Genomic DNA, 12,703 nt, shown 5'->3' with positions numbered 1-12,703 from the left:
TCAGGACTTTAAAAATATTTTCTAAATTTCAGCGACGGCTCTGTCACAATAATGCGAGCAGCGCGGTGCAGTTGAGCGGTCGGCGACGCGCTATGTTTGCGCGTTCCGTGGTGCGCTGCAGTTGCGCGATCGGACAAAATTAAGCTCCCTGCGCACTTAGGTCCACTTGAATTTTGGAAAGTACATCAGGAGTTTAAAAATATTTTCTAAATTTCAGCGACGGCTCTGTCACAATAATGTAACCAGCGCGGTACAGTTGCGCGGTCGGCGACGTCCATTCGTTGCTGTGCATACAGCGATGAACGAATGAAGTCTCCACCTGCAGGTGTCTAAAAGGACTTACTTGTCTCCCGTGTGGTTCTTGCAAAATAAGTTGGAGTGAGCACAACTCTAACATTTTGGTGCCAAAACCCGGGATCCCTCATACCCGCTATCTGGCTGACGAAGAAGGACGTGCTGCATTGTCGACAAGCCAGCGTCCATTCGGAGGACCTGGAAAAGAAAGTCCTGGGAAGGAAATTCTTCGCTGGGCCAGCATATTAGGTCTGCCTTCGTCTGACAGAGGTGGATTGACGGGATCCGGCAGTGCAACGAACCAGGTGAAGAGTAAGTAAAAGCCCTAAAGTTGTGTGATTGTGTTGTTGTGAAACGCGTAAAAAGCCAAAGGTGCACGAGATATACTGCTTTGATTTGTCCGAGCTATGAAATATACGGCTAAGGTGCACGAGATATACGGCTTTGGTTTGTCCGAGCTATGAGATATACGGCTTTGGTTTGTCCGAGCGATGAGAAAAGTAAAAAAGCGCTGGAGTTTGTGTGGTTGAGAGTGTGACTGGTAGGATAAATTGACTACAAAGCAGTTCTAGCATTGATCCACGGCAATAACACAGGCTAGTAATTTGTTGAAAGGTCAATTTCAATTTCAAAGGAAAAAAAGAAAAAAAAAAAACGACAAAATTTTGGGGAAAAACTAAAACTACTTAAATTAAGATGGGAAATAAAAATGGTAAATCTCTACCTCTTGACGGAGATGAGAAGTACATGGCGAGTAGATTTCTTAATTGTATGCAATACATGCCGAAGTGGAAGAAAAAGTATGGCGTTGAAGGGAAGTTGAAAGTTGAAGTGTGGAAGATAGTGGTTGATGTTTTGGAAGAGAGTGTGGATAGGAAGACAAAGGGACTGAAAAAAGAAAAGAAAAGAGAGAGAATTGAATTGTGCTAGACCAAACCTGGGCAAATTACGGCCCGCGGGCCACATCCGGCCCTTTGTGCGTCCCTGTCCGGCCCGCATGAGGCCAATTGTAATTAAAAAAATAAATAAATATGTGAGCTGTGCGTGAAGGTGAACAGTGCGAAGTAATGCTGCCCGAGAAGCGTGTGCTGACCCTCAGAAAAGAAAAGTTGACAAGGAGCACCGTGTTTTCAACAAGACATGGACTGCCAAGTATTTCTTTACAGAAATGAAAGGTAAAGCAATGTGCCTGATTTGTGGTTACACAGGTCGCTGCGTTCAAAGAATATAATTTGAGTCGCCACTACACGACCAAGCATGAGAAAAAATACATCTGTCTGATAAACAGGGCACATCAGAGGCTGATGCATTGCTAGCAAAACTGCAAGCCCAACAAGGACTTTTTATCAAACTTCACACCCAGAGATGGAGCGGCTTTGTCATTTGAGGAAAAGTTAAAGAGGTTAAGAATAAATTGTACTGATTAATAATTGTTTTTTTATTTGACCTTTACACCACAATTTCACATAGCTTAATATAAATATGAACAGAATAATTGTATTCTTCTAATTACCAGTACCAACTATTTAAAATAAATAATTTAGTGCATTTTACAATGGAAGAAAATTGAGCAGGTTTAAGTTATCGTAGGTGTGGCCCTCTGACACAACTCAGGTTTTTCATGTGGCCCCTTGTAAAAATTAATTGCCCACCCCTGTGCTAGACTGTGGTTGAAAGCTTCACAAGAGAGAAGAGAACAAATCCAAAAGACAAAAGATAGAAAGTTGAAAAGTGATGAGGCTGCGACTATGTTTGTCAGGCCGGAAGACAATGAGGCCACAGTGCGCAGGCGCACTGTCCCGGCCACGGCTCCAGCCGCAACTCAAGCAGAGGAGCAAGAGGGGCTTTCCGCTTGTATGCAAGACTTGTATAAAACAACTATGCAGTGGGCCAGACATGCTAAAAAAGTGATCCAAAAAGGCAAAAGTTCTGATGTATTTCATCTAGGTGATGATGGTAATGATCTAGATGAAGATACAACGGTCTTCTTCCAAAGTTCCCAAAGGGGCAGAAGAAGAGTTAGAGACCAACAACAGGCTGCCATTCAATTCAAACTCGACATCAAATTTGGACTGTTGGAACTGTGGGAAACAGGGACACTTGGCAAGAGTGTGTCGTCGTGTAAAACAAAACCAATCAAAGGGTGGAGGAAGAGGCAGAGGAAAAGTCACATTTTCAGCATGACAAGCTTCCCCCCCTTTGACCCCTCATGCTAATACAGAAAAAGAAAGAATAGATGCCCATATCACAGCAAAACATGTCATTGTCAGATTATTAGAACATTTTTGGGGATTATTGGAGCTCCTGTCCATACAGGGAGTATGACAGTGCTGTTTGTATGCCCAATGACAAATGACCAGAAAGTTCAAATTTGCAAATTAAGTGGTAAAAATATGCAACTTGCTTCTAGAAGATAAATTAAAAAAAAATAGAATGTGCTGTCCTTGTGTGCGACCAACTCATGATCGACCGCAGGAAATGGCCAGCCTGTGACGAATCATTGGTGCTGGGACCTACCTCTCGCACGCGAGAGCTGTGCATGTGTTTGCGTATGTGTTAAAATGATGAAAAGTGGCTAAACCTTTAATGTAAAGAAATTTGCTAGACTGTTGTCTATTCAATTTGCACCGCAGAACAGAAACAATTTTGAAAGATAAAAATCAAAGGAAAAGAGAGAAATCTGTTTGCGAGCAGAAATTGATCCACACTAGTGCATGTTAAGTGTCGAGCCCTCATTAGAAATTCGGAAAAAAAAAAAAAAAACGACAGAACATGCTTTCAGGAATTGGAAGAAGCAAAATTGTGAATTTAAGACATTGCAATGCTACATTTAATAGGAATAATCGATTGGTTGTGTTATAAGATTATACAAAATTCTAAATGCAAGCTAAATCTGAGAGATTGAGTTCTTCAAATTTAAAAACAAAGAAAAAATTCTGATTAATTTGACAGTAGTTTTTTGTGTTGAGTTTTTTTTGGATTGATAATTAACTAGAGAAAAAAATGGAGAACCAGTAATACATGCAGAAGATGTGTGAACCGGAAAATTTAGAAGCATTTTGGAAATAAAGTCAAATGATGATAGAATCATATGTAGTAAAGAACACCCAAAAAGTTTGTCAAGGTATGACACTGCTGTTTGTATGCCCAATGACAAATGACCAGAAAATTAAAATTTGCAAATTAAGTGGTAAAAATATGCAACTTGCCTCTAGAAGATAATTAAAAAAAATTAGAATGTTCTGTCCTTGTGTGCGTGGAAGGGACCAACTCATGATCGACCGCAGGAAATGGCCAGCCTGTGACGAATCAGCATTGCCAAGCCTCAGAAGGAGGGAGTGAGTAGGACAGATAGTGGAAGATAGTAATAATACAACACTTTACGACATTAATTTTTGGTGTTATACTGTGGTAAATTTTTTGTTCTGGTATAATGCAATGTATATCTCACTAGTAAGCCTAAGTGTGACCGGGTCATGTTTCGGGTCATGTTTCGGGTCAGGTTCGTGCGGGATTGTTTGGGCCTTGGTACATGAACGTAGACTAATTGGCACGAGACACATGTGGTTTCCATTAACAACTGACAAGATATGCACCGTGTAGAGTTGGGGAGGCTGACTGTGGGGTCATAGACTGTCCAGCAGCCCCGTGTGCGCGCACCCAAGTGAGGAAAGAAGTGCTGACTCGTAAATAATGAGGAGATTTTGGGAGTAATCTGTTGGTCCTTTCTTTAAGACCCTTTAAATGGTTTTCTGGTGTAGATAGGTTAGCAACACGAGAGATTTAGAGGTTCAAAAGAAAGACAGTTAAAAGAAAACAACATTTTTGATTTGGACAATTGCCGGCTAACAGGATAAGAACTAAGAAGTGGGATCCAATTTGATTGGGGAGATTGAGAATTCACAGCACCATATTCCAAGTCACATTTCTGAGCAAGCATGACTCAGTTAATAACATTTAAGAGGTCAGGATATATATCAGGGCTAGATGTGGAACGCAGACCTCGATGAGTTAATTTTCAATAATGATACTGAGGACAACGTACTGTCCCAATAAATTGGAACTATAGATAAAATGTAGCTCAAAAATAGGATGAGTTGCAGGATTTACAATATAAAAACGAGACCGCTGTTATTAGGAGAATTTGAAGTTTGGCAAACAAACGTTACCAGCAAATTGATGGCAGCAGCTACATTTGGAGAAAGTCTTACTAGTTTGATGTCCCAACCTGTCATTCTCAGTGTCAGGGTCCCTGAAACTCGATCCGAGACTTCGCCTGCAGCCGTGAACAACTACAAAATGGTGCCTGGCTCTGAAGCACCTTTGACCTTTGGCGAAGGACAAGAAAAGACTGCTGTTGTACTTGGAGGGGGACAAGTACACTCTGGAAGAATTACAACATCCTCGGGGACGGAAAAGACAGTGAAAAGCAGAGGAACTCACAATGATGAAAATGAACTCATTTGAACAATGGACTCATTCAAGAGTGATGGATGAGTTTGCTCTGAAGAACTTGAGAGGGTGAAGTGCGGCAAAAAAAAAAAAGGACTTGGAGCGAAGTAAGTGAAGCGTGTGATTTGGCACGCCTTGCTACGGCGTTACCAAACTTGGTGGAGCTTAGTTCAAAGTGGAATGGAGGTTCATTGTGCACTGAGTTTGACAGAACTGAGGAGATTTGATAAAAAATTGAATAATACGTAGAGCTACAGATAAAAGCATAATAATCAGAGATTGAACGGATTTGGATAAAACAAATAGGCTAAAACGGTAGGAAACAAGAGCAAGATCTGAGATTTTGGCTCGTCAGGCTTAAGAAGTAGAGGTCGAGTTATTTAAATTTTAGAACTGAACATTTGGACTAAAGTGAATTCAGTCAGGAGGAAGCTAGGTTGCTCAATGTACCTACTCAATACAATAGTAAGGTTTCTTTGTACCACAGTGGAGGTTGGATGGTCAGGAAGTTAGGTACGTTAAATTTTTGACTTTCACACAATAATGCATAGGAGTCGCACAAGGCGACAGTTAACAAGACAATGACTGAAATAGGGGCCACTTACGACTGCACCTGTTGGGTTGACAACATTTATCTGAAATCAATCTCGGAGACGGTAGGTCTTTCTTGGCTTGGCGTTTTCTCCTGCGCAGAAGGGCGCATCCCAGACACACGCAGCAAGTGTGACTGAGACTCGCGCTTTGCTCTGAGTTTTAGCCGTGCTTTTATTGAGAGAGAAACAAAGGGGCAAGTGTACATGGTCGAGTAGGTTTCCAGACAAGAAAAACATTCCATAGCTATATCCCATTACCACAGAACACAGGGGGTACTCTTATGGACGGGGCAGTATGGACGTCTCATGACCATTAGTTCAACAAAGACGTTGTCTTTAGTGCCTCTGGGAATATTGCTGTGCCGTACTCATGACCTTTGTCTGCTTCAGCCGTCCCATGACAATCACATGATCTGCACATGTCTAGCTAACTGTGGGGCTTATTGTATAGCGCGGCTAATGACTGCCATATGCCCCCAAGTCATTTTCACGAGGCCAGATACTGCGGAGAATCTTGCACACAAAAGTAGTTACATAGAATCCAATGATAAAAAGTATATAATTTCCAACAGCACCGACATGGAAAAGTAGAAGCAAGAGAGCAGAGTATGGGATTGTATGCTAAAAAGTCTGCTATACAGTTACCAATAGGAGATTCTATCAAAAGAGGCTACATGAGAGATGAATTAGAATCCCTTTGTCTGTGTGTTGTGTGTTCTGTGTTCGTGCGTAATCTTTGTAAAGCTGTTGTCGTTCGTGTGAACTTTGTATGCCGTTTTGTGTATGTGTGCGTGCAAGTGTGTATGTGTGTGTGTGTGTGTGTGTGTGTGTGTATGTGCACACCCTGTGTGGGTGCGGGCGTGTGAGGAGAAAGAAGGCATGGATAAGAGACTCTCTTTTAAAACAGGAGGCAATAAATGGGAAAGCCCTTGTCATGAGTAGTCTTTGGTTAGAGGGAATCATTAGGAAATGCTCAAACTCTTTCCGCAAACACTCCTATCTGCCAGTTAAATGGGCACTACAATTGACTACAAGAGTTGCAAAGAACAGATGAAGAACAGTCCTTGGCAGATTATAAGATCAGGACGCTCAAACTGTGTCAAAGACAAATTTACTGCCGCCTGATCTTTCCTCCTCACAGGTCGACAACCCCATCAATCCAGGAAACTGGGTCTACATCAAGGTCATCAAAAGAAAGAACTGGGCCAGCCCACGTTGGGAGGGACCATTCCAAGTCTTACTGACTATCCCCACCGCAGTGAAGATCGTTGAACGGCCCAGCTGGATTCACCTCAGCCACTGCGAGTTGCAGAGAGTGCTGGACCCCTAATTCGGAGTGGTGGGGAAGGCTGACTACAAAGGGGCCTCATCGTTTAGGGCGCGGTGTCTCAATGTTGGTGAAGCAAACAACGATCCCCACTCCGCTAGGTGAGGGGATGTCCCGGTGTCTCTGCCATCCTAGTAGCAACGGGGCTCCATATGCCAGATGGATCCTCTGCTGCGTTGTGGTTGGAGCGTGCTATGGTCTCTGGACTCATCTGAACAGACCAAATGACAATGTTGACCGTGGAAAACGATGGTCACATGATGAGAACTTTGAGGACTGGTCCTGGGACCCCAGAAACCCATACGAAACCAACACTTGGTACCAGTATGTGAAGGTCACTGTGAGAGCTCACACACAGGAGGGACGTTATGTGTGTTCGAAACTCCCCTCTTCCTCCACACAAGGTCACTTGGAGGCCAGAGCAATGAATGTCACTGAAGCGAAATGTATGGCATCCATGGGAGGAGTTGGATATCAACCGAGCTGTCACAATCAGTGATGCCGACCCATCCCACTCTGGACTTGCAGACGGCGCCTATCATGAGGTCTTCTGGGCAAATCTCAATGTGACTGTTAGAGGATGAACAATACCACAAGTGGCCTACACAGAGAGACCAGCTGGAGTGAATTACACGTTACATCCAAGGTAACGAGACCCACAAATGCATTAACGACGACTGCTCTCCAGGAGGAAACTGGATGGGAGCTTTGGACATCACCGCTGTGTGCCAGGATGAGAGAGAGCCGTTTTCAAGGCATGAGGGCTCTCCTACCAACATGGCTGCACCATCGGACAGGACCTACTTCATTCAGAACGGATCGTGGTTTTGTGGTCACAAGAGTTGTCCGATGCTGCCTGCCAACTGGACACGAGCGTGTGCACCAGTGTGAGTGACGGACCACACCTACAGACTAGAACATCATCAGCTGACGATAGAAAAAGTACATATACAACTTCTTAGACATGACAGATGTGATAATGAAACGTGGATTGCGTAGATGCTGTTGTGCTGAGCATGTTTTACAGAAACCTGTTGATTTGACCATCGAAAATGCTTCGCAAGTGATGGATACAATGATGTACTGTTTCTGTGTTTTTCTTTTTCTTTTTTATTGATGGCATTCTGGTCACCTAAGGCAGAGGGACCGTGTGAGACTTTTCCTGCTAATAATATCTGGCCAGCAGGTTTTTCACTTACACAATAAGTTTGATCTGGGTTATTGAGGGAAAACCTCATCTTCACTGGAAATTGTTGCTATCATTGTTTGTTGTTGTTGTTGTTTTTTTTTTTTTACTATTCTTCTTTCTTTGTTATATTTTCTAGCTTGCCTTTGTTGTTTGGGGTGGCATAATCATATGATAAAACAGGAGGGAGATGTCAGGGTTTTCCAGATTATCTTTATCGTATGATTATGTTGGAATGCAACCTGTAATAAATAACTTAGCTTGTCCCATCCTACACAAAGTCATGAAACAAAAACACCCCTTGCTATGTTTTGGCTAGAGGTCAAGGGCTTTCTCTATTCAGTCCACTCTTACCCCCACTCTGTTTTTCTTAATAAATATGCTCTTGCAGGAGGGAGAGTCAGACTTCATTCGTTCATCGCTGTATGCACAGCAACGAATGGACTCTCCACCTGCAGGGGTCTAAAAGGACTTACTTGTCTCCCGTGTGGTTCTTGCAAAATAAGTTGGAGTGAGCACAACTCTAACAGGTTGGCTCCGACGGTGGGGGAAGATGCTGGTCCGACCTGGCAGACCCAAACGCTCTCTGAGGGTCTGCCGGGAACGTCCGGCAGAATCCCCTGTCAGGAAGAGCTTCAACTCCCACCTCCGGCAGAGCTTTTCCCACGTCCCGGGGGAGGCGGGGGACATTGAGTCCGAGTGGACCATGTTCCGTGCCTCCATTGTTGAGGCGGCCGACTGGAGCTGTGGCTGTAAGGTCGTTGGTGCCTGTCGTGGCGGCAATCACCGAACCCGCTGGTGGACACCGATGTAAGGGATGCCGTCAAGCTGAAGAAGGAGTCCTATCGGACCGTTTTGGCCTGCGGGACTACGGAGGCAGCTGACAGGTACCGGATGGCCAAGCGGAACGCGGCTTCGGCGGTTGCTGAGGCAAAAACCCGGGCGTGGGAGGAGTTTTGTTAGGCCATGAAGAATGACTTCCGGACGGCTTTGAGGAAATTCTGGTCCACCATCCGGCGTCTCAGGAAGGGGAAACAGTGCTACGTCAACTCTGTTTACAGTGGGGATGGCGTGCTGCTGACCTCGACTCGGGACGTCGTGAGTCGGTGGGGAGAATACTTCGAAGACCTCCTTGATTCCACATACATGCCTTCCATTGTGGAAGCAGGGCCTGGGGACTCTGAGGCGGACGCTCCAATCTCTGGGGTCGAAGTCACTGAGGTAGTTAAAAAACTCCTCGGTGGATGAGATCTGCCCGGAGTTCTTAAGGGCTCTGGATGTTGTGGGGCTGTCATGGCTGACATGCCTCTACAACATTGCGTGGACATTGGGGACAGTACCTCTGGATTAGCAGACTGGGGTGGTGGTTCCCCTCTTTAAGAAGTGGGACCGGAGGGTGTGTTCCAATTACAGGGGAATCACACTCCTCAGCCTCCCTGGTAAGGTCTATTCAGGGGTGCTGGAGAGGAGAGTCCGTCGGGAGGTCGAACCTCGGATTCAGGAGGAGCAATGTGGCTTTCGTCCTGGCCGTGGAACAGTGGACCAGCTCTACACCCTCGGCAGGATCCATGGGAGTTCGCCCAAGCAGTCCACATGTGTTGTGTGGACTTGGAGAAGGCGTTCGACCGTGTCCCTCGGGAGTTTCTGTGGAGAGTGATTTCGGGAGTACGGGGTGCCGAGCCAACTGAAAAGGGTGGTTTGGTCCCTGTATCACCGATGCCAGAGTTTGGTCCGCATTTCCGGCAGTAAGTCGGATTTGTCCCAGTGAGGGTTGGACTCCGCCAAGACTGCCCTTTGTCACCGATTCTGTTCATATTTTTTATGGACAGAATTTCTAGGCGCAGCCGAGGCGTTGACGGGGTCCGGTTTGGGGACCTCAGCATTGCGTCTCTGCTTTTTGGCTTCTTCAGGCCGTGATCTCCAGCTCTCACTGGAACGGTCCGCAGCCGAGTGGGAAGCGGTCGAGATGAGGGTCAGCACCTCCAAATCTGAGTCCGTGGTCCTCGATCGGAAAAGGGTGGAATGCCCTCTCCGGATCGGGGATGAGATCCTATCCCAAGTAGAGGAGTTCAAGTATCTTGGAGTCTTGTTCACAGTGAGGGCAGGATGGAGCGCGAGATCGACAGGCGGATCGGTGCAGCGTCGGCAGTAATGCGGACCCTGTACCGGTCCGTCGTGGTTAAGAGAGAGCTGAGCCAAAAGGCAAAGCTCTCGATTTACCGGTCGATTTACGCTCCTACCTTCACCTATGGTTCCGAACTATGGGTCGTGACCGAAAGAACGAGATCTCGGATACAAGCGGCCGAAATGAGTTTTCTCCACAGGATGTCCGGGCTCTCCCTTAGAGATAGGGTGAGAAGCTCGGTCATCCGGGAGAGACTCGGAGTAGAGTCGCTGCTCCTCCACGTTGAGAGGACCCAGATGAGGTGGCTCGGGCATCTCATCAGGATGCCTCCTGGGCCCCTCCCTGAGGAGGTGTTCTGGGCATGTCCCACCGGTAGGAGACCCCGGAGATGACCCAGGACGCGCTGGAGAGACTATGTCTCTCAGCTGGTCTGGGAACGCCTTGGGATCCTCCAGGATGAGCTGGATGAAGTGGCTGGGGAGAGGGAAGTCTGGGAGTCCCTCCTGAAGCTGCTGCCCCCGTGACTCGACCCCGGATAAGTGGAAGAAGATGGATGGATATATTTTTTATATTTTTCAAAATAAATTCTTACTCATTTTTGCGGGCTCGACTGGGACAACATATCATGTGACCAGGACGAGCGTCTTGACCAGAATGATTTGATCGTCGATAAATAAAAAATGTTTTGTTTTTTTTCCTGTGCGGCTTGGCGGCCCAGTACCAAGTGACCCACGAACCAGTACCGGTCTATGGACCGGGGGTTGGGTACCCCTGCTTTATATGACAAGATGTACAGTGATCCCTCGCTACTTTGCATTTTGTTTATCACGGCTTGACTGCATCGCAGATTTTTTCTAGCGAAAGGCATGAAAGTTGCCCGTACGCCACAGAAGGCAGGGAGTGCCCACACAATTAAAAATCTAGGTCTCTGATCATCCATCTCACCATTCAATATCGCTCCTGACTTGGGAATCTCGCGAGCTGATTGGCGTAGACGCCACCCCCACCTTCGCTCTTTTCACTTGAGTGCTTGCGCCCTTGAAAATGGCTCCTAAACGTCCTTCATCCTCGAAATCCTCCGGCGAGCCAAAGAAAAAGAGAAAAATGATGACGATAAAAAAAAGTCAATTTATTGGACATGCTTAAGGCGGGCCATAGCTATGCCTCTGTTGCGCGCCATTACGATTTGAACAAATCGACAGTCCGCTATATAAAAAAGGAGCAAAAGAAAATTTGCAAAACTGCCTCGATGTCGTTCGCCGAGGACAGGAAGCGAGTTGTGACATCACAATAAGCAAATTGTGAAAATGGAGAGTGCCTTATCAATGTGGATATGAGACTGTCAGGAAAAGAAGGTTAGTCTCTATACCAATATGATTCGGACCAAAGCCAAAGCCCTGTATGATAACCTCGTTACCGAAGGAGAATTGAGCGAAGATGATGATGATGACAACGACGAAGATGAAACTCAGCCTAGCACCAATGCCTCGAGTGATCCTACCCCACAAGAAAAATGTCGTTTTGTTGCCAGCAAGGGCTGGTTTGAAAAATTCAAGAGGAGATTCAGACTTTGCAGCGCTCCTCTGTATGGGGAGGCTTCCCGGGCAGACCACCAGGCAGCTCTTCATTATGTCAAGGAAGAGTTTCCAAAGATAATTGATGAGGTTGGTTATCTCCCGGAGCAGGTATTAAACATGGATGAGACTGGCCTCTTCTGGAAGAGGATGCCGTCTCGAACGTTCCTTAATAAGGACGAATTGAAGAGGCCAGGGTTCAAGCCCCACAAAGACCGGGTGACTCATCATGTGTGGGAATGATGCGGGCTTTATGCTGAAGCCCGGCTTAATCTACAAGTCCCTAAATTCTCGGGCTTTGGAAAACAAAAACAAAGCCTTGCTGCCCGTCTACTGGATGCACAACAAAAAGGCATGGATAACAAAAGCCCTCACACTCGACTGGTTCATGAACTGCTTTATCCCGCAGGTGAAGCTGTACCTCGCTGAAAAAGGGCTGCCCTTTTAGGCTGTCCTCTTCATGGACTGTGCAGGAGGACATGCATTATTATTATCATTATCACGGGATCTAAGTGGAGTTCCTGCCCCCCAACACCACTTCCCTTATACAACCCATGGATCAGGGGGTCATTCGAGCCTTCAAGGCCCTCTACACGAGGTCCACGATGGAGGGCCTCATCTCCTTCATCGACGAGAACAACGTGGCCTTCAGCCTGAAGAACTGTTGGCGCGAATACAACATTGCAACATGCCTGGTCAACATTCAGAAGGCTCTTAATGAGATGAGAGAGCAGACTGATTGCAAGTTGGAGGAAATTGTGGCCAGAAAATGTCACCCATGACTATGAGGGATTTACGCCTGACGAAGTTCACCACTCCGCCGTAGATAATACTGTGAGGGTGGCTCGGTTGGTAGCCATTGAAGGGTTCTCGGACATGACAACGGAAAACGTGCCCACACTGATCGACTGCCACTTGAAGCCCCTAACTGACGAGGAACTCATCGAAATGACAAGATCAATGAGTAAGGAAGAGGAGGAGGAGGTAGCTGGGGACAGTGACGACAACGAAGCTGAAGAATGTGGCCTCACCTTGGCAAACCTGCAAGAGCTCTGCGATATAGCACAGACTCTGCAACAAAGGGCCCAAGAAATCGATGACAACATGGTCATAGCTGTAGAATTTAGCAACCGTATTGACGGTGTAATGGAG

Source organism: Syngnathus floridae, chromosome 3 (genome assembly GCF_059516105.1).
Source record: "Syngnathus floridae isolate MCC-2025c chromosome 3, RoL_Sflo_1.0, whole genome shotgun sequence".
NCBI lineage: Eukaryota > Metazoa > Chordata > Actinopteri > Syngnathiformes > Syngnathidae > Syngnathus > Syngnathus floridae.
This window is presented reverse-complemented; position numbering follows the sequence as displayed.